Here is a 26841-nt window from a genome sequence, read left to right on the forward strand (position 1 = left end):
GACTGCCACCCCCAAACTCTGAGAACACAATAATGTCCTCGAGGTTATTTTCAGGATAAGGATGAGCCCCTGCACTGGGCAGGCTGTACACCAAGGTCAAAGAACATACCCAGAGGATGAACTACCACAGGCCAATCCTTTGTTCAGAAAGTCTCTCAGTGGGCCGAGTCTCCTAACTTGACTTTTCAGCACCTGTAATACTTTTAAGACTATGGGAAAAGTTAGATTCTAGATGATATCAGAGGCAAGGAAATTCACTGTCTAGCAGATGCAGGGGAATTCCAGAGGTGGTTGAACCCCAAATCCTTCTCTCTAGCTGGGGACCTGGCTTTTGTCTTAAGCTAATTGTCTACTGACTGACTTCCAAAGGTGAGCCCTCTGGTGGGGACTCATGATCTAGACCCTTGAGCCAGGAATAGTGGTTGCCTCTGGTGCCCAGCAAATTCGGGAGCAACCTCAGAGAGGATGCCACCCATGATTCATGAGCAAGTCGTCCACCCTCAACATTGGCCATCACACCAAGAGTCAGATCTCTTCTTCAGGGGATTCCTAAGTTTTCCTTTGTGCTCTCCTCAGAAGATCCTTTGCTTTCTTCTATGCTTCTTTTCTAATTTTTTCCCATTTGGGTTGCTTTAGCTGCCATAGCTCCTTCTGCCCTTCCGCACTGCGGGAAACAATTGCCTTTTCAGTGCTCCCCTGTTTCTAAAGATCTGAGTTGGAATCCTGCCTCAGATGCTTACTAGTTGTGGGACCCTAGACTATCTGTGTCTGTTTCCTCATCTGTCAAATGGGGGTCTGAGTCATGTTTGGCAGACACATTTCCAAACACTAGGTGACATTCTTCTGATTTGGGCTTCAGACATAGTGATGCAGGCCAGATGTGATGGCCAAGTCACTGACTCCTCTGGAATAACCAAATGTCAACAGTCCTTTATTTCAGTTTGACTTAGATTTGGATGATAAATATGCAGCTGCCCTCATGCCAGGGTCCATGGTGGCTTTCCTTCTCTCCCCTTTCATCCTGCAGAAAGAATCCCCAAGGACCGAGTCTAGGAAGACTTCCTGGGATGAGGAAGAGATGGACCTGGCCCCCTGGGAGTGGCCTCAAAGAGAGCCTCTGTGAAATAAGAGGTGCCATATTACTGCACCTTGGATTGGGCTGTGCTCATGTCCTCCTCCCTGCCCCTTGAGGAAATCACATCCTTCCTTCCAAACTCATCTCAAACTCACTTTCTGGACCTAGCCCCCTTCCTAAGTTGCTTTTTTATTAATTCTGTGCTACTTATAGGTAGTCATAGGTCATCATAGAAGGTAAGATCCCTGGGGCAGTGGTGGGATTCAACCATTTCACACCAGATAGGCAGAACCAATTCCTAATGTGTTTAATTTGGCAAACTGGTTAATCAGGGTTCTCTCTAAGGTGGACTCCTGGGTAGCGCCCAATGAGGAAATCACAAATTTATATTCTTTACTTACTTTCTTTTTTTAACATTCACATGCACAACAGCATTTTCTAAGCATCCACAGGAGTGTTCATTCCATCCATAGATGAAAAAAATTTGATGAAACTATACTTGTAACATTTATTTATTCATTTCTTAAAACTTATTGTGCCTTTGATGAAATACTACTTTAATTCCCTCATTTTTGTTACTTTGGTGAAGAAACAGATAATGTTTAAAAAAAAAGTGCCAAACAACCAGGGGCGGTGCAAACTATCATTTGTTTCCACTTTGTGTCATGCCCCAAATTCCGCCAAGATATTATGAGTGTGCTGGTGTTCCCTGAACACAGGAAGTTGGGATCCAATGAACCACTAGAAATATAGATTTCAAGGGTTATCCCACCCGTATCAGAAGCCATGGAAGTAGAAGAAAAAAAAAGAACTTGAATAAGTAGAATGAGTGCTGGTTCTGCGTCTGTTCCACCACTGGCTGCTGGGTCACATGGCTGCTTTCGCCCCATAAGGGTCTGTTTGCTTACTGTGAGTAATATGGCATAATCTAGTTTGGGCGCCTCTTTTTGTTCTCCTCTGAGTATTCAATCCATAAGATATGAAACCACCTTTCGGTCTATCTGTTTGCATACTAAAATGGTCATGGGGCAGAGGACCACAGGTTAATTTCTGTGAATCCCACCGTGCCCTGAGGTCAGTTGTGTCTTACAGAGACATACAGCAGTACTGCCATGAGAGTCATTCAGGGGAAGCCCTCCATCCCCACTGCCCCACAGAAAAGGGTCCCCAGAGATCTCATAGAGGGTTCCGTGGGCATCACAGCAAGAATCTCTGTCTGGGGTCATCCAGGGCTTCCTTTGCCTCTCCTCACAATGACCTGTTACTGTTTATGGGCAGGTATTGTCACCTCACTTTTGAGGTGAGGAAACTGAGTCTCAGAGAGGAGCAATAGTCATCAAACTAGGACTTGAACTCAGCTCCTCTGATGGTCCTCCAACCCCCATGTTGTGTGTGCGGGTGTCTATAGGCATCTGTGACTATGTTGATATTAGGGTAAGGGTGGGTGGATACAAAAGACTGAGAACTCATACCCTTTCTGCTGAGACTGGAAAGAACATAACTGCAGATCACAGAGTCAGCTCACCTGCATACAGAGGCAGAAGGGGTTGTCACCTTTAAAGTGGCATAAGGAATGGGCAAGATTTTGGTGGGAGAAGGGGACATTCCTGACAGCAAGCAAGGTGGGAGAAGAGGCACAGAAGTTGGAGTTAAGAAAGGGTTTGTGTTTGTTTTTGTCTGTTAGTGGGGCAGAATAGAAATGACCGGACCCCCCAAGCTATGTCCCCACAGATCAGAGCCCAGGGGTTCCAAGACCATGAGAACCACAGATACAGCAGATCTCAGGGGATTCCTGAGCTTCTTGCTTTGGGATGGTGTGGAAGGTTGTAAAAGTTAGGTTGAAGAAAGGATCCTTATCAGTGTGACCAGGAAGAGCATCCATCATCACCCCGGGTTTGCATTAGAAAAGAGGAGTTGTGGTCTGAGGACACAACCTAAGCATCCACTCCCAGGGGGCCAGGAGGAGAATGGGCAGGCTGCTCTCTTCCCCAATGAATTTTCTTCGGGGAACCAGTTATGCCGTGATTACCATCGATGAGCGTCCATCAAATTAATGAAAATACATTGAGGCAAGTTCCCTTCAGCCATGAAACGTGAGGGGACTCGATGCTTCTCTTCACTGCATAAAGCACGATTGGTATTATTATTCTGATAAAACAAAGATGAGTTTTAAGAAAACAACCGCAAGTTTATTGCCTTTCAATTAAGTTTAAATTAGACCTCCCATGAACAGAGTCATTAGTGGTGCAGGAAATGACCCCAAGTCACCATCCAGAGTGTCAGGCTTCTAGAAGCTGCCCAGCTTGCCTCCTCCCCAGGGAGCTGCTCATCTGTGACGCCGGGAGGCATGTGGGAAGCAGAGCCGGAAAGCTGAAATGGGACTGATCCCTTTTGTCTTTACTTTAAAAACCAACAAAGACAGCTACATTGAGGCAAATGTACTTAATGAGACTAGGTGGCATTTCCCTGGGACTCCAAGGCTTACAAACGGTTTTACAAATATTCTCTCATTTGTCCCCACTATGATTCTCCCCATTTACAGTAGAGGAAGCCGAAGCAGGCAGAAGTGATGTGACAGTGTTGGAGGCTGAAGTTTAACTCAGGGTTTTCCAGTCCAATAGCCTTCTGCCTGCACTACTTAGCTGTTTCTGTCTATGGCCCAAAACCAACCTCTCCCCTTCTCCCAGGACCCTACTAGTGTGTCAAGCTGGGCAGGTGTGCCAGGGAGCCTGACTTTATAGAGCAATACCCCTCTCTCCCCATTAAAATGCTCTGAAAAGACAGAATTCAGAAGACTGCCTTTTCCTTGTGCTTTTCTCACTAAACTCAGTACTCTTTGAAAACATCTAGGCAGATTCCTGCACTTGCTCCAGTTCCCTGCTCTGTTTTTCTCAAGTCTTGAGTATATATATTTCAAAGTCACTCCCCAGTTCTGATTTTTTGGGGATAGCTTCTGCTAGGAAGGCTAAAGGTCTCCTCCATTTCATCATATAGGGTCCTCAGCTTTGCAGAGGACATTGTTCTTTTTTTAATATAAATATTTTTGTTTTCCAATTATATACAATAGTAGTTTCTACCAATCATTTCTGCAAGGTTTTGAATTTTACAATTTCCCCCCTCCCTCCATTCCCTCCCCCCAAGAGAAGGCAATCTGATATAGTCTTTACATTTGTTTCTATGTTATGCATAGATCAAAATTGAATGTGTTGAGAGAAAAGACATATCCATAAGGAAGAAAGAAAATATCAGAGAACTGACCATACATAAGACAACTTTTTGAAAATTGTAGATGATAAGCTTTGGTCTTCATTTAAACTCCATAGTTCCTTCTCTGGATACAGATGGTATTCCCCATCATAGATATCCTAAAATTGTATCTGATCATTGCACTGATGGAGTGAGCAAGTCCATCAAGGTTGATCCTCACCCCCATGTTGTGGTTAGGTGTATGATGTTCTTCTGGTTCTGCTCATCTCACTCAGCATCAGTTCATGCAAGTCTCTCCAAGTTTCTCTGAAATCCTGTTCTTCATGATTTATTATAGAACAATAGAGTTCCAGCACATACATATACCATTTCCCAAATGATGGACATCCCCTCACTTGCCAGTTCTTTGCCACCACAAACAGGGCTGCTATAAATATTTTTTGCACAAGTGATGTTTTTACCCTTTTTCATCATCTCTTCAGGGTATAGACCCAGTAGCGGTATTGCTGGATCAAAGGGGATGCACATTTTTATTGCCCTTTGGGTGTGATTCCAACTTGCTCTCCACAAAAGCTAGATGAGTTCACAACTCCACCAAGAATGCATTAGTGCCCCAGATTTCTCTCATATCCCTTCCAACATGGATCATTGCCCTTTCTGATCATATTGGCCAGGCTAAGTGTTGCTTTAATTTGCATTTCTCTAATCAATAATGATTTAGAGCAATTATTCGTATGACTATAGATAAGTTTGATTTTCTCATCTGAAAATTGCCTCTGCATATCCTTTGACCATTTGTTTTATAAATTTGACTCAGATCTCTTTATATTTTAGAAATGAGTCCTTTGTCAGAAACACTAATTGTAAAATTTGTTTCCCACTTTACTGTTTCCTTTGATTTTGGTTAGAGCAGTTTTGTTTGTGCAAAAGTTTTTTAATTTAATGTAATCAAAATTATCCAGTTTGTTTTTTATAATGTTCTCTATCTCTTCCTTGATCATAAATTGCTCCCCTTTCCATAGAGAGGAAATTATTTTTACTAGTAAGTCCATCTCCTTTACCTTTTGGAGCATTATATTGAAATTTTCCATTTCTTTATGGTAGGAGCTGCCAGAACATGTGTAATCCAGATAGCAATTCCTTGGTACTTGAACAGATTTCTTTCTGATAATTGTGGCATCTCTTCTTTGACTTAAGAGATCAGATATCCATGAACTTGTGGAATAGATTCGTTTTCTCTTTACTCTCTGGCTGCTTTGTTTATGATTTCTTTATAGTTTCCCAGGCCTTTGGAAATCATGAATGTCAGATTGGACAGTGTTTTCAAAGATCTCTTCTTGATTGGTTTACCAGATCAATTGTTTTTGATGTCTGATATCCTACATCTTCATTTTTCTCAGCCTTTTGGCTGGTTTGGTGCCAAATTTCTCTCCATATCATGCAACCACTGATTTTCATTTGGTCTTGTGTTCAGGGAGTCCATTTTGGGGGTGAGGTTTGCCACTTTCTCTTCTGAACTAAGAGAAATTATTTCTCTCTTTTGTTTAATAACTAGTTTTTGAATTGGTTTTTCCTCTTTTCTGCTTCTGCATTCAGAAATCAACTCATGTGGGAAGTCTAGGGCAAAGACTCATGTCTAATCTAAGACAGTAAACAAATTTCAAGTTTAGACTAATGGATGGATTCCTCCTCATTGTGTTTACTCAGACAGGTCTGGGAAAATGTAGGTTCTCCCTTTTGTCAGGAAGTTGATATGATTATTGATAACTCTCTTTGGCCAGGATTGGGTGCTCAGTGTTAGACACCTCAAAAATATGTCCAGCTCTCATTATAACGTTCATCCTCCCAGTGCTTGTTAGCCAATCACAGTTGATTTCCTTCCTCAGGTGCGCCCCCTTTTCCAGGGACATATAAACGAGAATCCACCATCATGAGTCATCATTGACTTTCAAAAGTGCCACTGATCTCCTTTATTAATAACATGTTAGCTTTATTAATAAAATGATTCATTACCCAGAAATGAAGTCTCTCCACTTTTTCAACATCGCAGAACTATATTTTATCCTTTCCCCCATCATCTTTTCCTCATGGAGTTTTTTCTTCCATTTTTTTTTTCATTTCTTTGAAACATTCTGTAGCCCTTGTGAAAACCTGTTTTTTCCCCTTTGAATTTCTATTTTCACTCTTTTTTGAAGACCTAGATTTGCACTAGATTTTGAATATTCCTAGATATTTTCTTTGATTTGCTTATCTCTCCTGCTTTCCAGAATTCCCTTCCTTTAAGGGAGAGTGCTTGGCCTTGCCATCTTGTCTTGTGTCATCTTGTATATTTGTGTTGACCAGCACCTCCCTGGGCCCTTTGCTGCTTCCCTTCCAGACTCTTTCTCAAAGCTCCTGGGCACTTCAGACCAAAGCCGAGGGTCATCTCAAAATTCTCCACAGGCCATAGGGTGTCAGATTTGCATCAGAGAGGTGGCCCAACGGCACTGTTTTAGGGGATGGTCTGCTCTAGATGATTTCAAGGCAATACCAGCAGCCAGGACAAAGAAGAGAGAAGTGGAAAGGTCTGGGGCTCTGGATAGGCTGCCATTTTATCTTTCTTGACTTACTCATTTACACTCTCACTTATGCTCCAGGGCTTGGTCTTTCCCCATTTCTTGTTCTGTCCTTCACCGCCCAGGTTAGCTGCCCCTCCACCAGAGAATTGAGGTCCCAGCAATGGGGTTTTCTGAAGCTTTGTAAACTGGCTAGAGCTACTTTTGAGGTAGTTAACCAAGAGGTTCTGACAACCTAAAAGTTCTCCAGAGGGAAACTGAACTGAGCTGTACTGTCCATCTATGCTGGGGACATGGAGAGGTCTGGATTGGGGGGATGGAGGGTGAGAAGCAGCATTAATGCAGTGCCTGCTGTATACTGAGCTTTGCGCCAAGGGCTCTGCTCATGGTACAATTGGCCCTTAACACTGGCAGGGTCTGCTAGCATGGCTGCCATTTTATAGATGAGGAAACAGGTTCACAGAGATCCCCAGCTAGTAAGTGTCTGAGGATGGATTTGATCTCAACTTCCTGACTCCAGGCCCAGTACTCTGTGTATTCTGGCACCCATGGACACCACTGAGGGTGCCAGCTGGGAGGATTAGTTTGCTTATCTCTAGACAAACTGTCTACGGGGAAAGGGGGATATGGCAACCAGCTCTTCAGCAAGAGAGGCCCCGTAAGGCCGAACTCAGGTGTACCCCCATCAAGGGACCAGGACAAATGGGATCCAAGGAAGAAGAGCTGTCACTTATTGGCATTGCCCCATCACTGAACCCTAGCCCCTTTGCTGCTGTGGCTGCCCCCTTCCTGCCTTGAGGATGGCGAGCCTGTCTCCTCTCTCTGTCCAGCCCCCTCTCACAACCAGGGGAAAGCAAAATGGTGGACCTAGGTGAGGCCAAGTGATTCCCCCCCCTCCATGATGTCTCTCCAACTTTTTAAACATCACAGAACCATATTTTATCCTTTTCCCCATCATCTTTTCCTCATAGAGCTTTTTCTTCCATTTTTAAGGGTTTTTTCCATTTCTTTGAGATATTCTGTTGTCTTTATGAAAATAGCAACTCAAAGGAATCAGCGCTGTGAGTGACTGTCTCTGCATCCTGGTCCACTCCATGCCCAACTCCCACCCAACATGGGCAAATTCAGTGCTGTAAAAACCAGTAAAAATGTGAACGCCAGGATAACTGAACCAATCTTTACAGTTCATCCGGCTGTCTTCCTCCCCAAGGTGTCATTCAGGGTCCATTCTTCCTCCCTTCAGGCTTAACTTTGACACATTGATGGTCACTTCTCATTGTGCTTCAACAGTGACCAATAAGTCATGATGGCCGGTTAAATTGTGGCTCCCAGGACATCACATAGATTGGGACAACAGGGCCTCCTTTTGACAGAAGGGCTCTCGGGAAACACTGAGTCCTGAGGAAAATGAGTGGTGAGAATAGAATTGTGGAGACAGCTCCTGAAGGCTGTGGTGAGTGAATGCCCCCCCACCCATGAGAGAGAGGGGCAGGGAGGGAGAGAAAGAGAGGCAGAGAGATAGAGATTGTGTGAGAATTCCTGTAACTAGAACCTGAGAGCTCCAGAACCCCAGGCCCCAGGTTGTAGCAGATGTCCCTGAGATTCTGGGAGCCGGGTTCATTGGTGCAGACAGTAGGGGAGAGTGAGGACTTGGGAAGGTGGTGAGGATGAGACACAAACATAGCGGTGAGTGTGATGCTGTCCCCTGGCCCTGACCCTCCAGCCACTTTCTTTAATTGAGGTTGGATGGTGAGCCCAGCCAGAGACACCTGAGACTCGGGGAGCCCTGGCAGGCCCCGAGTCTGGACAGATGAGGCCTCAACAAGGCAGGGAACTGAGTTCTTGTAGGTGAGATGACCTCAAGGTGGGGCAGACGAGCCCCAGCTTAGGAGTCTGGTTTGGAACAAGGCTTGTGGCCATTGGCATAGATGATTGAGGGTCCTTCTGACCTTTTGAGACTTGGGTTGTTCTGCCCCCTCTGCTGGTGAGTTGGTTCCCTGGGTGACAGATGGAGTTGCCAGCACCCCAGGGGTTTCTGAGCCCCTTCTGGCCTGTGCAGAACCTCACCAGGCCAGTCTGGTGCTGGTTCCTTCAGCCTGCCAGTGATGCTACCTGGGCCCTGGGCATCTCCCCAAGTGCTCAGAGCTGCTGGGGGTGGTGTAGTGGGTTGTCTCCAGTCTCTGGAAGTGAATACTGAATACTGAATACTAAAAAATTTAGTCCCTGGCATTGTATGTGGGAATTTGTCTCTGGGCACTTCTGTCTATTCTCTTCATAAAATCATGATCATCAGCCATGGTCCCCCAGGACTAAGAATTTTATGTGGCATCTGAGCAGCCCTGGCTTCTGCAAGTAGATGTCTCTTCAGGCTCTAAGAGAACACAATTTCCCTCTTCTACCCTCAAGCCCCTTCCCCCAGAAGCACCAAGGGTTGAGGTGAGGCTGGCAGAGCCTCCCAGAATGTCTCAAGAAGGGGACCTTGGGGGTCCTGGGGGCTCCGGCAGTGAAGGGACTTGTTCATGGTCATGTGGCTTATAAATGATAGCTCCTGAATCCAGGTGCACATCACCTGCTGGAGAGGGAGTGGAGGGCTTTACTGACCATCCCACTTTCCAGGACCCACTGCCCCCCCACCCTCCCAATTGGAGCTCTGTAGTCATGTCACAGCCTCCTCCCTGTGGTGAGGGGATTGCTGGAGAGGAGGCTCCCTTCCTGGCCCTACCAGACCCCTGCAGATCCCTCAGACCTGGGTCAGTCCTCAATATCCCCCAGAGCAGCTTCCTGGGCCAAGGCATGGGTGGGCCTTGGCCCCTCCCCAGAGGTACTGGACTCTTGGGTGGGAGAGGACTGGTCCCTGGACAGAGAACCGCTGTGCTCAGCCTGGCTCCTCTAGGCAAGGCCCCGTCTTGTGGGTCTGGATGAGCCTCGAACTGCTGAAGAAGAGTCTTATTGGTGGTTTTTAACCTTGACACCAATGCACCAAGTCTCTGTAGGACAGTGCCAGAGGGAAGATGCTGGCAGAGGGGCCAGGGAAGGGATCATGGCCGGAAGAATTAGGAGAAGGAGAAACTGTTGGGAAATGGGCAAGGGGAGCCAAAGTGAACTTCTGCCTCCTGGGCATGGTTCTTCACCCACTCTTGGGAGTCCTCCTCCTCCTCCTCCCCCTTCCCCCTCCCCTCCTCCTCTTCCTCCCCCTCCTCCACTCCTCCTCCCCCTCCTCCTTATTGCTCTCCTGATTACTGATGCCTGGGGCACTGATTCCAGGAAGAGCCGAAGCCAGACTCCTCCTCAGGCTTTTCTCCCTGTCCCCCTTTTTTCTCCATCTGCCTTGATCCCCACCAGCTCCCCCTTCCCCAGTTTGCCATCTCCCCTTCTGTGCTGTCTTCTTCATTTGTATTGTAAGCTCTATAAGGGCAGGAACCGTGGAGGTGAAGGACAAAGACCCAATTTATGGCATGGTGAAGAACCTCCCAATGTTCTCTCTCCATCCTCTCTGTCTCAATCTCTGTTCTTCCCCTTTCCCTCTCCTCCCATTCTTCTTTCCTCCCTCCTTCCACCCCTCCCCAGGTCATGCACCAGCTAAGTGACCCAGGCAAAGGCACCTCAGTGGGGGGGAGCCCCTCTGCTGGCCTTGGCTAAATTTTCAGTAGCCCAGAGTCCCAGTGCTCATTCTAGACCTTGGGTTCTGGGGTCATGCCCATCACAGTGGTTCATGGAACCATGGAGAGGAGCGGGCCTCTCAGAGCATCTTGGAGCTTGGGGTATTTGTCTCCAGGTTCCCCTCAACAGAAAGTCCCTGGAAGGGGCCCAGAGATTGTCTCTAGACGTCACAAAGAGGCAGGCAGTGGGGCAGCCAGCCCAGACCCCCAGGTGTGTGCCCATGGGCAGCAGGCTGCAGCTTGGCTGCGCCAAGCCTTCCTTCTCTGAGGCTGCAGGGCCTAAGTGGCCTCTAGGGACTTCTGTTTGTTTTACTTCTGAAGGGGCCAGGCAGCAGACAACCCCTGGGAGGTTTCTCGGGTCTCAGGGAAAAAGTTGGAAATTGGATCTTTTGGGAATAAGGGAAGCTAAATATGGCAGTCATTTCTTCGGGGGCTACAAGACGGTTAGTGCCCCCCTCCCAGTTTTGGGTGGGGAGGAGGGTCCAAGCCACTGAGGTGGGGCAGCTGCACCCCTCCCCCAGTCTCCTCTCTCCTTACCCTCCCAAGAGGAGACTGAAGAAGTCTTGGTATGCCAGACAAGTCCTCCCCTTTTCTTTTAAAAACCTCAAACCCTGGGGTCCTTAAACTTCTTTTTAAACTCAGAATTCTCAGGGTTTAATCAGTTGTTGCTCTTCCTCAGCCCTAGAGAGAATAGCTCTGGGGATGGGCACCCCCAGCCTGGCAGGGAGGGAGGGCCCCCCCAGTGCCAATAAAGCCTGGAATTCCCCTCTCCCCCAAAATGATTCAGTGGGGAGGGAAGCCCAAGAGGGATTGCATTAATTAGAAAGTCACCCCAAGGTGGGAGGGAAGAGAAGGGAAGGGGAGGGAAAAGGAGGAGGGGGGAGAGGGGAAGGGAGAGGAAGGAAGGGGAAGAGAGGGGAGGGAAGCTCCTGTCCCAGGTAGGAAATCTGAAGAAAGCAAATTCCAAGGAAGTCACCTGCTTCCTGGGGAGCTATGGATTGGGGCAGAAATAGGAGTGGAGGGAGAAGTCCCTGGACTGGCCTAAGGGGAGCTGAGATGGAAGATGAGAAGAGTGGGTGCTATTGGTGCTGCCCCAGGAGTTGCAGACAAGGGCCCTTCCCACCCCCCACCCAGCTCTTCTGTGGGTTTGGCCTCAAAAATCATCGATTAATGAATTCTGTGTTAACCATCAGAGTCAAAAAAAGATGTTAACCAGGGTTTGGTCTCAACAAAGAGCAAAAACAGAATTAATCAACAAACATGTTTATTAATCAATCTCTGAGTTCACTAATTATACAAGAGTGAGGGGGAGGGGGGACCTGGCCAGAAAATCAGACCCCAAAATTGGAGCCTCTAAAAGGGGGGTGGGGGTTCTGCCACATCACTGACAGAAGGCCGGATCTGAAAATCTCCTTCTGGCATTGTCCATCAAAAGAGGGCCCTTAACTTAGGGTGGGACTGGATCTCAGCCACACCTACCAGGGGGTATGTCCAGGGGGGCTGGCCAGAGGGCTCTTGGTGCCTCACCAGTAATGCTGGGACCTCCACAATCTTCCCCCTCCAGGATGTCATTATCACCTGGTGACCTGCATGACCTGCATTAGAGGTCATCACACATAATTCATGATTATCGACTAGACAATTTATACGGTTCCATGGCCCCTGCTTTGGGCCAAGCACTTTAGAAATATTTAATCTTCAAAACACCCTAGGAGGCAGGTACTATAATTATCCCAATTTTACCATTGCAGAATTGTCCGGGACTGCATGGCTATGAAGCATCTGAGGCTGACTCTCCTTTCATTCTAATTTTGCCCCAGAACATGCCATCCCATCTACAGCCCCACAGCCAACTGGAGAGAAATGGACTTCATTTCTGAAGTAAAAGATCTAAAAATCGTTCTGGCCCCAAACAGGCTTCCCTTTCCTAGGAAACTCTTGTCTTGGTCCTCAGGCTCCTTCCCCAGCACTGGACAAGGCCCATTTTGTCCACTGGCACAGACACAGTCTTCTTGCCACTTGAGCCTTCCACCATGGCCTGGCCTTCAGACCCTCCCCACAAAGTTCAGCTCCAGTTATGATGCCTCCATTCATGCCCTGTCACCTCCAACCTCATTGGGTAATCAAGGGTCTTCAGGCTCTGGCTGCTTCCCTCCTTCTGGGGTTCAAGCTATGCCCCCCTTAGCTGAGGGGATGCAAGACAAAGTGCTTGCCCCCCCTTCACCCCTCCTGCAGCTGGGAATACATTTGTCCTGGGCAACTCTAGTAAAGTGCACTGCCTCTCCATTAGAAAACTAATGTCTTAGGGCAAGGATGCTCTGGTCTTTTCTTGGAATCCTCTGAGTTTAGCTTGGGACTGGACCCCCATCCCATTGCTCCTTTACGAAGTAGTTCTGGCAGCACCAATAGCACCCACTCTTCTCAAAGTAGTTCAGAGGCCAGTTGTGATCCAACCATTCTGGAGAGCAATTTGAAACTCTGTCCATGGAGCTATTTCACTGTGCATATACCCTTTGACAAGGCAATGCCGCTACTAAAAAAGGAAAAAGACCAACATATACAAAAATATGGATAGCAGCTCTTTTCTTGTGTCAAAGAGTTGGAAATTGAGGGAATGTCCATCAATTGGGGGAATGTCCATCAACTGGGGACAGAACAAGTTGTGATGGCATCCTATTGTGCTATAAGAAATGAAGAACAGGGGCGGCTAGGTGGCGTAGTGGATAAAGCACCGGCCCTGGAGTCAGGAGTACCTGGGTTCAAATCCGGTCTCAGACACTTAATAGTTGCCTAGCTGTGTGACCTTGGGTAAGCCACTTAACCCCATTTGCCTTGCAAAAAAAAACTAAAAAAAAGAAATGAGGAACAAGCTACCCAGAAAAACTGAGGAAGGCTTATATGAACTGATGCAAAGTGAAACAAGCAGAACCCAGAGAACATCGTACACAGTGACAGCAATATTGTAAGATGATCTACCTTGAATAACATAGCTATTCTCAGCAATACAATGATCCAAGGCAATTCCATAGGACTTGTGATGGAAGGTGCTATCCATCTCCAGAGAAAGAACTGATGGAGCCTGAATGCCAATTAAAAATAATTTTTATTACTTTATTTTTTCTGGGGTTTTTTTCGTCTGTGTGTGTTTTTTTAAATCACAGAATGGAAATTTGTTTTGCATGATTACAAATGTATAACCTGTATCAAATTGCTTGCCTTCAAATAGTGGTGGGGGGGAGTAGAAGAGAGAGGGGAAAAATTTGGAACTGAAATTCTGAAGAAAAGAATATTAAAATTGTTTTCACTTGTAATTTGAAAAATAAAATATTCAATTAAGGGGGGAAAGACTGTCATTTTGGAAGCCGTGTGGAAGATAAATTGGAGAGGGGAACCTGGAAGAAGAGAATTCTCTAGGCCGCTGTCAGGGTTGTCAAGGTCTGTGGGAAATGAGTGGGTGATGGCTGGAAAGACATTATGTGGAGAGAGAATCAATGAGACATTTAAATTCATTGGGTATGGGTAGGGGTGGAGTGGCAGTGAGGAAGAGTAGAAAGTTGAGTGCGATATCAAAGTGGAGAGTTTGGGGAAGGGAATCCAAGCAGTAATAGAAAAACCAGGATGATCTTTTGGATGTGTTGAGTTCCTGGTGTCTGCATCACATCCAATCATAGATGCCTATCCAGTGATACAGACCTGAGGTTCAGAAAAAAAGATAGAGGTTTACTCAATGGACTTGAGGGAGAGATAAGGGCTAATTGTATAGAGCTGGGAATCATCTGTATAAAAAGCATCACTAACTTTTGGGAGTTAATGAGGTTGATTAGGAGGAAAATCTTGTCATTGAAGGAAGACAAATGGAACAGAAACTGTGGGCCCCTCTTAAAGAAGAATGCAGCTGTGGGGTGGGTATGACCAGGATCCCCTTAGCTGGGCAATGAGTGCTAGAGTTACCCAACAGAAAGGTGAGTTTCTTTAAGAACTCATTGAAATAGAGGAGTCATGAACCAGGTCATTCTGGGGGTGGAGCAGGGGGAGGGACATGATTATGTGAGAAGGAAGATGAAAGTAGGGAGCAATGTACTTATTTGCTGTGCCCAGCCATTAGAAACTTTTCTGGCTTCATCCTTCAATGGCTCTCCAGAGCCTGGAAGTGGTCTTGGACTTTTAAAGATTTGCACATGGGATTGTAGGTTCTGGCAGGTCTGCTGATCCTGGAAGATTTCAAATATGACATGGGCATGTTTGCCATCTGAGAGCTGGCTTCTAGGATCCAGAGAACCTTGGCATCAGAGGCCTTGGTATAGATTTTTTAGACCCAGACTGGACTGGGATGGGATTGGGTGGTGGGGAGGGTGGTTGTGATCAGTGCTGGTGCAATGAGTATGTGCAAAATAAACTAGGAGGATGCAGGTGGCTGCTTTTCCCCTTTCTCTCATCATCCACACCTTGCCCCTTGGCATACACTCTGTCCCCATAATTGAGTCATTGGTTATTGACCTATTCAGATAGAAACCATGACCTTGAAGTTCATGTGGGGGACATCCTGAAAGGCCAAGGGAACTCAGTTTTCCTGAGTACAGTGCCCCCTGATGTATGCTCACAGCACAATTGGATTCAATCTTCTGCTTCTCCCTGGTAAACCTTTCTCTGTCCATGATGCCCACCATTTTTGCCATTTGAGAGATGGTAGAAGAGGAAGAGAGTGTTGAAGTCTGCCCCCTCCCTATGCAGATACAGCAGAAGAGATGGTGGGAGGGGGCTATGCCCGCCCCAGGCTGTGTCTAGCTACTGCCTTGCCCTTAGAAAGCTGCCTTGGGCTCCAAGTGGTTGGTTTCATGGAAGTGTTAGTATCTCTGCCCCCTTGGGATCTCATTGCTCGAAGTAATCAAGCAGTTGATATCAGCTTAACAAAGTCCTGCACCCCTTTGAGGAGTATTAACTGAGAGGGGAGCCTTGGATGGTAAGAGGCTGACAGACGCCTCAATTCACATTTCAGATCTTCCCCCCCGTCCACTGGACAAACAAGGGCACAAAGTGGCCTACTGCCAGGGATTATTAGCACATCTCTAGACCCCACAGGAAGAGGGGAGAGACCACCAGGCAAGACTAACACAGGGGACCAGGAAAAGTTCCAGGGAGCCCTCCCCCTGCTAGTTCCTGCCAAGAGGGTTTGCTCTCAGCATCCGAGGTGCCCACCATCACCCTCTCAGCACTGGCAGGGGCTGCTGTCCACAGGACCAGGACAGAGTAAGTTCCAAGCTAGTTCCATTGTCTAGGATAGTGGCTAGAATGGGGTCCATGCTAAAATAAGAGCTTGGTATTGATCAGGGCCTGTTTGCTGACCTCGTACAGCAAAACCTGACAGGCCACTCTCCCCTGCTGGGCTCAGGATGGCAGTCAGCCCCAAGCCATAGCCAAAGGAGTTCAGGAAGCAGGAATTTGAATCCTCTGAAGTCCAAAGCCCATTCTGACCCAAAGGCAAGTATCCTGGTCAGTGCCCATAGAGAATAAGAAGGCAGGGGAAGGAAAGGTTGCCTCCCGGCAGTTCTAGGGACATCTGAGGGGCAAAGAAGCTGAAGACAGTGATGGGGATAGATCAGCAGTTCTGGTCTCAGCACTTCCCAGCAGTATGGCCCATGCCAGGCCCTGAACTCCTCTGAATTTTGCTGTTCCCATCTGTAGATTGGGGACAACAACATGCATGTTCCCCCAGAGATGCCAGGATGAGCAAGCCTCATGGGAGCCTCCAAGGACCAAGGACTGGAGGGGCCACAGAAGAGGCCAGCTCCATGAGGTTCTTGGAGATCTGAGTCTTCCAAGGGGTCTCTGACTTGGTTTTATCAGAGCTGTAAGACCATCTAAACAAATCTAAGCTGTAGTGACTGTAACTTGGCACAAATAGGGCAGGGAAGGGGGCAGTAGTCCTGGGTCCTGGAACCAGTTAGCATAGTAGAGGGGAGTAGGTAAGAAACAAAACTATCCCCATCTCCAACCATCCAGGTGCTTTGGAGGAAAAATGAGAGAAAGTGGGGCTGTTCTCCACTAGTTCACCTGGAGAGTCCACAAGGACTATGCCAGGAAACTGAACCATTTCCATTTTAATTGTCTTAGGAAGATTCTGAAGGTCATCTGGCAAGAGAAGGTATCAGGCCCTGAGGTCCTTTCTTGAACTAAACAGTCAAATATTGAGAAGTTGCTACGGGGCAGGGGGGGGGGTAACTCCAATGGGCTGGACATGATGTTCAAACACTTTCCAGAAAGACTATTTTTATGGAGAACTCATACAGGGCAAGCCCTCACAGGGATGAGCTGTCAGAAGTATTCTCAAGGTCTCTCTTAATAACTTTGGAATTGGGGCAGCTAGGTAACACATTATATAGAACACTGGCCCTAGAGTCAGGAGGACCTGAGTTCAAATCCAGCCTCAGACACTAGCTGTGTGATCTTGGACAAGTCACTTAACCCCATTGCCTTAAATAATGAAAAAAGAACTTTGGAATTGATTGTGCAGCATGGGAACCCCTGGCACAGGACCCTCCGGCATAGTGTGCCCTCAACAGAGAGGATACTGTGCTCTAAGAGCAAGGCAGAAGGGAAGCAACTCCAACGAAATATGAGATGCACAAGTTTAGATTACACCCCAGGTGTTCACATGGACTGTGCCTGCCCTGTGGTAGAGCATTCTGAGGTCATAGTGGCCTGATCAGTCAGAGGCTGTAACTTGTCTCTAATATAGTGATGTAGTTGATTCTCTTCAACAAGGAAGAACAAATATCAACCAGCACTCTGGTGTTCTGGTCTTTGCCTCCATCTATCATCCTCTGCTTCATTTTTCTCCAGACACTTTTATGTGTTATCTTTTATGCTTGCCACCAGCAGAATCAATGATTTATCAGCTTTTCAAAAGAAAACAAGTTTATCTTATGCTCAGCAAAGTTTAATGGAAAAGATCCTCCATACTTTGTGGAAGTTCAATATTTGGAAATTATTAAACTCCTTTAGAAAGGCAAACTGGTAGCTTGGGTTCATTTCCACATTGATAACCCTTAGCAACCATCAAACACCCTGGCAACTGTGATCCTGCTGGGTTCCTCTTTTAAGAGCCAAAAAAAAAAAATGACTTTCATGTGGTTCTTTAATAGAAAAGCTAACAGACTCTGCTTTTCTTATTAACTTCTGATTTGTCAAGATAAAATAATGGAGGTCCTTGGTCCTGGAACCACAGACTCCTAGAGTTTCATGCAACCACAAGAGTCTAACTTTCCCACTGAGATAGGAGCAGCCTTCCCAGGAAGTGGTGGCCTCCCAACCCAAAACTTGAATTTCTGCAGGTCAGTGGCATGCCATCTTCTGAGTCTTGGTTTCTGTTTCTCTCTATGACTCTCTCTCTCTCAAAGGAAAAGGAAGGGTTAGTTCCCAGAAGGTGACTGCTGCCTCAGGCCCTGGGTAACCCTGTGGGTGGCTACTCTGGTTCACAAGTCCCAAATAGTGAGCTTCCCATTAATAGTCATATGAGTAGGCACACTTGGCCCTTAGTAAAAGCATTTACTAAGATGTCTTAGAATAATTGCTACAAAATCCTTAGGAACTATAGATCTAGGATTGATTGTCCCCCAAATATATATATAATATATACAGCATTTATAAGAACACAATAAAGTCCACTGTTAAAGAGACAAACTTGTAGGATGCATGTATGGTAAAGATAACTCAAAACTCTTGGGGCTATAGGGCCCCAAGGAAGTCTGCTCTCTCTTTCTGGAGTCCTAAGGCAGATCTTTTGGATGTGACAGGATCTCAGAAAGGCTCTCAGCTTCTTTCCTCAGCCTGTATCCTGAGTGCCAAAGGTCCTTCTTTAGTGTCTGCCTCCCTGTATCTATGCCTTTCCTCAGGGTGTGTCACTGCACTTTCCTCAGTGGAACATCTCTCACTCATCCATCTCCCCTTCCAAGCTATTTGGTCAGTGGAGACTGAGGAGATAGAATGCTCTTCTTCCTGCAACTTGAGCAAAGACCATACCTTCTTCAAAGACATGCAGGATGCCTCAGGGATAGAAGAGAATACCAGACTGACCCACAGGCATAGAAGCTTGACATCAGGAGACCTCCATTATAATTCCAAGATGTCCACCAGATCTTTGACCCCATTTCTCCAACAGTGGAGTGTTTGGAGCTGTTGGCCAGCTCCAACATTTTGATCTTTAGAAGATCAAGACTACGTACGACAGGAAAATCCTCATTTAAAGAGCTTCCTCTAGGCCTATAGCAATACAGTGTCCTTGTTCTCTCTGTTGGTCTGTATCCCAGGGCATTTAGAAAGCAGCCCTCCTAACATACTTGGCCTTCTCCTTTCAATATGTCTTGTTTTTGTAAGTGACCTTGCTCCTTTTTCTCCTAAATATACAAAGGTCTTGACTTTTGGTTCAGATTAATGTACGTCAAAGTGACAACTGCAAGGAGCTTTTGCACTCTCTAAACCCATTCCCAACACTAGGTGCTTCCCTTTGGGGTATCTTTCAGGAGGAGGGACCCCTGTAAAGACTTTCTGGAGGACATGGGCAGGAAGTGTGCAGGACCAAAGGTGTGGATGGGCTTCCATCTACACTGTTGCTAGGGCAGAGGCAGGACCCAGGAGGAGAAAATTACAGATCTGACCACGCCTTGCTTTCACTGTCCTTGAAGTTGTTGCCATTGTTCCTCTTTGATTTCAAAGAGGAGCAGTAATGTCATGGAATTGTCTGGATTTGTTTGTGAATTGGATTGAAGTGAGGCAGAATTGTACAAAGTCTTCAGCCCCACCCTCCCCTCCAGTCACCAAAGTTAAATGGTAAGCTAAAACTTAAGATGATTGTCAGTGGTCTGGTCCATCCACATAGTGGATGATCTTGGAGTCTTCCATGTCTGACCAAGCTCTAAATGCTCCACAGAGCCTGCTTTCCCTGCCTTCACAACTTTTGGAACAAGTTGTTCTCATCTGCTCATTCCACTGGGGAAGTCTTCACATGTTTGGGGAAGACATTCCCCTTATTCACCAATAGGTTTGAGGTCTGTTGGTTACCCTCAACCTGGTGTAGAACATCTGCTAAGACAGTTTTACTGGATTGGGGTCACACACTACAGATTCTTGGGGACACCTGTCCTTGAAGTAGGTTCTAGGTGATGCAGTAGACTGTAAGTTTATACTCACCTTCTGACTGACCTTTATCCTTCCTGGAAGGGACAGTTCTGTTTGAAGATTTTCATATAACAACTTAGCAAGAGACAGTAAAAACTCATGCCAACCAAGCTTGGACAACCCAGGTATAATTAGACCTTGTGGACCTAAGATCTAAGTTGAACACTAATCAGTGACCTGTGACTGACCCCGAGGCTGAACTCTGATTCTGAACCCTTTGGAGCAGGAGGGAGGGAAGGTACCTGTCCCTTGCTGAGTCTCTCTAGACTCCTTCAACCTCGGAGTGCCATGGCCCTGAATCTGTCTAGACTCACATACATCCTCATCTCAAGTCCCAGAATAGTTCCAATGCATAAGGCACCCAACCACAGGGTGACTGGACTATATAGAATGTCTGGAAACTTCATCTAGAGCCTTGTAAAAGAGTCTAGTTCTGGGCTTCAGCCTCAATATTCCTCTCCCAGGTTGAGGATGGTTGGCTCATAGGGTACTTGACCATCTCAATGGAACACTATGGGGTACTGGCACCCCTCTTCCAAGAGTGAGATGCTCCCATTCTAGGGTTGGGCTCCCCAACTAGTCCAGAAGAGATCTGGCAAGTGCTCTCTTCTCTTCTCTCTCTTTGCTCATCTTCTCTTTGGTTTTTTGAGTCTTTGTGAAAAATGAGAATGAAGATTTAAGGAAGAAACTCTGGTAAACATCATCAAGGGAATAAGCAGTTGCTGAATCTCAGTATCCTATGTTTAGGGCCCAGGGCTTGCTGGGGAAGGCTTCAGAGACTGTTTGGGAAACTTGTGCCTTTAACTATTGAAAAGGAGAAAGACAAAGAATCAGAGAGGGGCACACAGTGCTCCCCAGTTACCTCAAGAAATGAAGATGGTCACCTTGGCCTTGGACATGGATAGACTTGAGATCTTGTCCCCTTAACCCTATGGCCAACTCATCTGCGCCCCCTCCCCCAACCCCTCAAATCCCAGGGAAGGTTTTTAAATGATTAAGTGTGTCAGACTTTCTTGTAATGACAATGTAGTTACCCTCCCTGGGAATTCAGAGAAACTTGGAACTCACTTCTCTGGACTGGAGTTGTCATTTCAGCAAAATGAGGGATGAGACTAGAGGACTTTTGAACACCTTTCAAGTTCAGATATAATATAGCCAATTAGTCATATCTTTACTCTTCTGTTACACTTGGTGTTAGGCAATGCTCCAATTTCTTTCTTGTGGTTGACTTTTCTCAATGCTTTTCATGGAGTTTGACTTCTATTCTTTGTGGTCTTAGACTGGCATCCAGTCCTGCCATTTTTGGAAGCCAGTCTTCTATGAACCTCCCTTCTGGGACTACTCTCCCCATGCTGCTTTCTTCACAATCATCTAAACCAATCTGGTTTTCTCCTGCCTAGAGTCCATGGTTCCTGTGAGACTTCTCACCAACAATTCCTTCTTCTAAGAGCTTCTGGATCCTATTTCTTATTGGCAGAGCTCAGAGATTGGGGTCCATGGCCCTCATAGAATTCATTGGAATAAACCATTGCTGAGGTGAAACCAGGAAGAATTTTCTCCTGGAATGTGTGGGGCCAGCATGGGATGCCAACTCAGGGAAGCTTTCATCATTTCTTGGCTAGTGTAATGTCTACCTCTCAACTCAACACAGTAATCCTGGGGAGATTTCTTATGCATCCTCTTCATCACCTTATAATTCTCTATCTTCATTCTGGGATACCCAGAATATATGCTGAGGAAAGCGTGAGAAACTCAGGAGAAAATGAACATTGGCTCCTTTAATCTACAAGCTTAATCAGACCATGCAAAGCCCCATTCGGTCTTGAGAGGGGATTGATGTCCAAAATGGTTGTCACAAAAGGAGTGGCCTGAGATGACCTCTCAGGTCTCCTCCAGTTCACAGATCTGCAGATTCTCGTCAAGCTTGCAAAGCTCAGGGGTGGCTGCCGTAACAGAGTTCTAGCTGATCACTCAGTCTACAACATGAAGACAGGATGCTTAATTGGTTCCCATTTTTAGTAGATTCGGGCATTATTTACAGCAAATCCCCTCAAGAAAGTGTCGTTTTTCCTTGCAAATTTCTCTTGCAAATCATTCAATGATTTATATCTTTCGTATTTGTTTGCATTCAGGTGTCCAGGAGTGGTTCCATGTGGTCAGTTGGGAATCTCCCTTGACAAGCTGGAAAAGTTCTCATTTGCTCCTTACTTGAAGACTTTATTCTGATGTTGATGAAGTCTCTGAGAAGGTGTGAATTCCCCATTCAAATATATAAGGTTAAAAACTATTTTCCAAATGATCAAAGAATAAGAATAGGTAGTTTTCTTTTCTTTTCTTTTTTGGTTTTTGCAAGGCAATGGGCTAAGTGACTTGGCCAAGGTAATTATTAAGCATCTGAGGTCACATTTGAACTCAGGTCCTCCTGACTCCAGGGCCGGTGCCACCAAACTGCTCCCATAAATAGGTAGGTTTTCAAAGAAAAAAAGTCAAGCTGTCTTTTAAAACAAATACTCCAAATCATGAATAACTAGAGAAATGCAAATTAAAACAACTCTGAGGTTCCATCTCATGCCCATCAGACTGGCAAAGATGACAAAAAAATAATAAATGCTAAAGGGACCACCAGAAAACAGGCACATTAGTTTCTTGATGTCAGCCATATTAGGAATAATTTAAAACTATGCCCTGAAAAGCCTAAAGCATGCTTACCCTTTGATCCAGCTATGGGCCTATTGGGTCCATTGCTCAGTAAAATCAAAGAAAGAGGAAAAGTCCTTACATGGCTAAATATTTATGTCAGCTGCTCCATGGGAATTCCAAACTAGTACCTAAGGCAATGGCCACCTATTGGCTAATGACTAAATAAATGATCAGAGCTGGGAGGACGATTCAAACAATGATAACATTAAAGAGAAAAACCACTTTGAACATGAATCATGCCACCCACCTCATGCTAGGAAGTTGATGAGCTTAAAAATTCAGAACGAAACACACACTTTTCACATGACCAGGATGAGAATTTATTTGAGGGACTATAGACAGTTGTTATGAGGTTTTTCCAATGTTCAGTTGGAGAGTTCAATAGAAGGAAGGGAGAATACTCTTGTGAAAAACAAAAGCAAAAAGGAGCAATGGACGGTGACCTCAGAGCAGACTACAAGATGACTGGGTCTAATGAGTAATACTGATCAAGAAAATCGTGTTGGAACCCATGATGCACCTATTAGATGTGTTGAGTATTGTCCAGAAGTCAATGGTTATGGTTACTGGAAGTTGGGATCACACAATTAAATTGCAGGATCCTAGAGCTCCTCATAATGCAGGAACCTTTTCTCAGCCAGAAAAGGTTTACACTCTCTGTGTCTGGAGACAGATTAATTGTGCAGACACTGGTCAGAGAGTATTGGTATGGGACTTGAGGAATATGGGCTCTGTGCAGCAGAGAAGAATCTTGTCTGAAGCACCAGACTCGTTGCATATGAACATTTCCGGGCAAGCAGGGTTATGTGTTAAGCTCTACTGAAGGCCGAGTGGCAGTTGGATATTTGGACCCCAGTCCTGAGGTACAGAAGAAGAAATATGCATTCAAATGTCACAGACTACATGAAAATAGGCTGAACAGATTTATCCTGTCAATGCCATTTCCTTTCACAACATTCACAACCCATTTGCTACAGGTGGATCTGATGGATTTGTTAATATTTGGGATCCATTCAACAAGAAACGATGGTGCCAATTCCATCGGTATCCTACTGGCATAGCATCACTTGCCTTCAGTAATGATGGGACCACACTTGCAAGAGCATCAGCATGTATGCATGAAATGGATGACCCAGAACATCCTGAAGATGGCATCTTCATTCACCAAGTGACAGGTGCAGAAACAAACCCAAGCCTACCTCATCTAATCATCTCAAGGAAGTGTGGAAAGTTTTTGTGTACTTCCTACCAAAGATACTTGTCCTTAAGGGATAATTTATAGTAAATACGGATAACTCTTTTTGTCATGGGATTTCACTTTTATCCCCCCTGTCTTAAAAGAAATTGTATATGTACCATTTAGTGCTTTAAAAAGAATTTTAGAATTGGAACTCTTGTGATCCTGTGGTGTAACCTAAAAAGAAATTTCTATTTGGACATTTTTATCCTCCTCCCCTTCCTTACCTTCCCCCCAGAAGTTTGACTGTTTGTAGCACAAACTGTGTCATCTTTAAACCAGTTTCAGAAAAAAGCAAATGCACATAACTTTTAAAGGGTGGGAATTCCTTGCTGTGTCCTTAGACCTGGATCAGAAGGAACTTCAGGCACCTAACACAAGGTCACACAGGTAATAAGCATCAAAGTCATAATTTGAACTGTCTTTCTACATTCTAAATTTTTGCCCACAATGATTTGTCAATGAGGAAACCCTGGGAAGATAATTTGGTGATTAATGGCTGAAGAGGACAAGGACTGAGAGGGCAGAAAGAAGGAAATGGGATACATGCAAAAGTATGTTCTCTCTCTCTCTCTCTCTCTCTCTCTCTCTCTCTCTCTCTCTCTCTCTCTCTCTCTCTGTCTCTCTCTCTCTCATTGCTGTTTCCCCAAAGGGCTGGCAATCAGGGAGCAATGAGGAGCTCCTCCACTGATTTGGGAGATGAAGGCATGCAGGCCAGCTGAAGCATCCTTGGGACCACCACACCAGGACCATCTGGGCCGGGCCAATGACATCCTGCAAGCTCCACAGACAGAGGTACCTGGGGACAGTCCTGCCAGGCCTCTTGTTGATGAGATGTGGTCCTATCCAGGGAGGGCTCCCTCTGCAGGAATGCCCTCTCCCTCTGGGGTCTTTACAAGCCCCTTGGAAGGTAGGGCTCCCTGAGGGTATGACTTAATTCACATTCTAGTAGTACCCATTTTTTTTTTACTTAAGCCAGGTTAGGGGTGGTTTCGCCATCTAATTGGTACTATGAGACTGAGAGATTACACAGATCCCTGAGGAGATGGGGCAAGCTGGGGAGTGGGCTACTGCACTCTAGCCATGCTGACTTTTTCTCAAACTAGGAGTGGTATGGGTGCATGGGGGGGGGGGGTTCAAGGGAAGCTAGGGAAGTCTTCCTCCAGATCAGCTTAGACTATCTAGGGTCCTTAGGATACTTAAACCAGCAAGAGAGCATTGTCTTGGTTAAATAAAGCCTATGCTACAGTTAATATAATTTCAACCTCAATCCTTGTTCTCTAGGGAGAGTGTGATGATGGAGAAAACCTCCAAATTAAACCTGAGCTGGGTAAACTCCAAGTTTCATTTCTTGACCAAAATGTTTTTCATTTTCCCTTTCCTTTTTCTTTTCAGTTAGGAAATGCAAGCTGCTGGTATCCTGCATAAGAACAATAAAGATATCTCTATCAGGCAGGATCTGTGGCCAAGAGCATATAAAACAGTTTTTAAAAATGAGTGTTGAAGTTAAACTGATTAAAATGGTATGTTTGCATTTCAAAGTTCCAGTTTTAAAAGTGCCATAAAGGTACATAATTTCTTACCCAGCAACTAGCATCAAAGGAAGGACCCCTTGTGTCAAAGAAATGGTGAGGAAGGTCAAATGAAGCAGCATTAAGTGCTTCCCCAATGCTTAGAAGTCCAACTGCCACCAGACATGTTTCCATTGGTCATCCCAAGGGCATCAAGAGTTCAAAGGTACTTTGGACTAGAGACTCTGCTCTGAGCTATGAGGTTTGATCATCCAACAGATATGAATTGTGGCTAACTCACTAATGCTCACATGCCTTTTCTACGTTATGGGATTGAAAAATCTTTCTCTTTGGGGAAATGTGTGAAGTGGAAGCAACCTCCTTCCCCTCCCATTCCCCACATAGAATGGGAAGACAATACTTCTAGGTCCTCCTTCCAGTGCCTGATCCTGGGATATTGTCAGAGGCTTCAAGGAGATTGGAGAAAAGCAAATGATAGTCTGCTGGAAGGGCATGGGATCCCCAAAGGAATACAAGCTCAAAGCAGGATGCCCCTGATGACTAAGCACCATGGTGAGGAGACATCTGGAATGGAGTTCTTTGGTGTATGAGGCAGGAGTGGGGCTGGAGCATTGCAGTGTGGTAGGGAGAGCAATTCTCTACTGAAGTCCCACTCAATGACTGGGAGTTTGGAAGGATGGTAGAGTCCTGTGGAGCAGCCAAAGAGGGCCCATGCCACCTGGTGGTGTTTTGCATGCATGGCAGCTTCAGCGGAAGATAGATCCTGGGGAGACCACTCAGACAATGAGATCCCTGTTGACATGGGGCAATGACTGAAAATGTCTGATGCCCCCAGGCCTCTGAAAAGAGTTGCTCCATGGCAGATAAGATTCTTTTCTGGGGTCATAAAATGGGTTTTATTTGTTTTCCTAGATCTAAAAATGAAATTGTCCACTCTTTGAGCCTTGTGAACCAGAGAGCTTGTAAGGAGAATTAGGGGGAGGGACCTCACACTGAGTGTGGGAATACCCATTGCTGAAATTCCTAGATTGTTAGAGATGTGGACAATTCCTCAAAGGGTTATGTCATGATAGAAACTATGATACAGATGTTATACTTATTGCCTTTTGTCCTGGGTTCAAGGAGAAGAATCAAGTGTTCTGTAAAAAAATCAAGGAAGACTTCATTCCCATGACATTGGATTCATCCTACTTTCTCTTGTCAGAAAAAACAGAAGAAATTGTAGTGAAGATTTACCCAGAACAATAGACACTGGCATCAGCCATTCTATAGGGTCAGAGGTATGGATTGACCCCTCCCTATGTGGGTCCCAGAAACATGTGTTCCTCATGAGCTACATCTGAATCCTTTGCATGGCCATTCTTCCCAGAATGTGTGTGTATCTGTGTGTGTGTGTGTGTGTGTGTGTGTGTGTGTGTGTGTGTGTGTGTGTACTTATGGAAGGTCAGTGGTGGAACGTTATGCTTTTATTTTTTAGTATTATGATATTTTATTAAGTGAAGTTTTTTGACCTGCAAGTAGAAGTGGGCATGTCCATGGGAACCTGACCAACATGTTTCCTAGTACCTGAACCTATGTGCATTGTCCTTTCAGGATGCCCTCATCCCACAGGGATCCTGCCAGAAGAAAAGGGGAAAACGTAGGCTGGGATTAGACAACTTTAAATAGCCACTTCTTGTTGCATGTCAAGGAGCCATTGGAA

General features: G+C 45.7%; 1 pseudogene; it reads left to right on the top strand.

Annotated features, from left to right (window-relative positions):
* Nucleotides 1-22844: 22844 nt before the first annotated feature.
* On the top strand, nucleotides 22845-23652 carry LOC141493588 (mitotic checkpoint protein BUB3 pseudogene; annotated as a pseudogene).
* Nucleotides 23653-26841: the final 3189 nt, after the last annotated feature.

The sequence above is a fragment of the Macrotis lagotis genome, chromosome 7 (assembly GCF_037893015.1).
Source record: "Macrotis lagotis isolate mMagLag1 chromosome 7, bilby.v1.9.chrom.fasta, whole genome shotgun sequence".
Taxonomy (NCBI): Eukaryota; Metazoa; Chordata; class Mammalia; order Peramelemorphia; family Peramelidae; genus Macrotis; species Macrotis lagotis.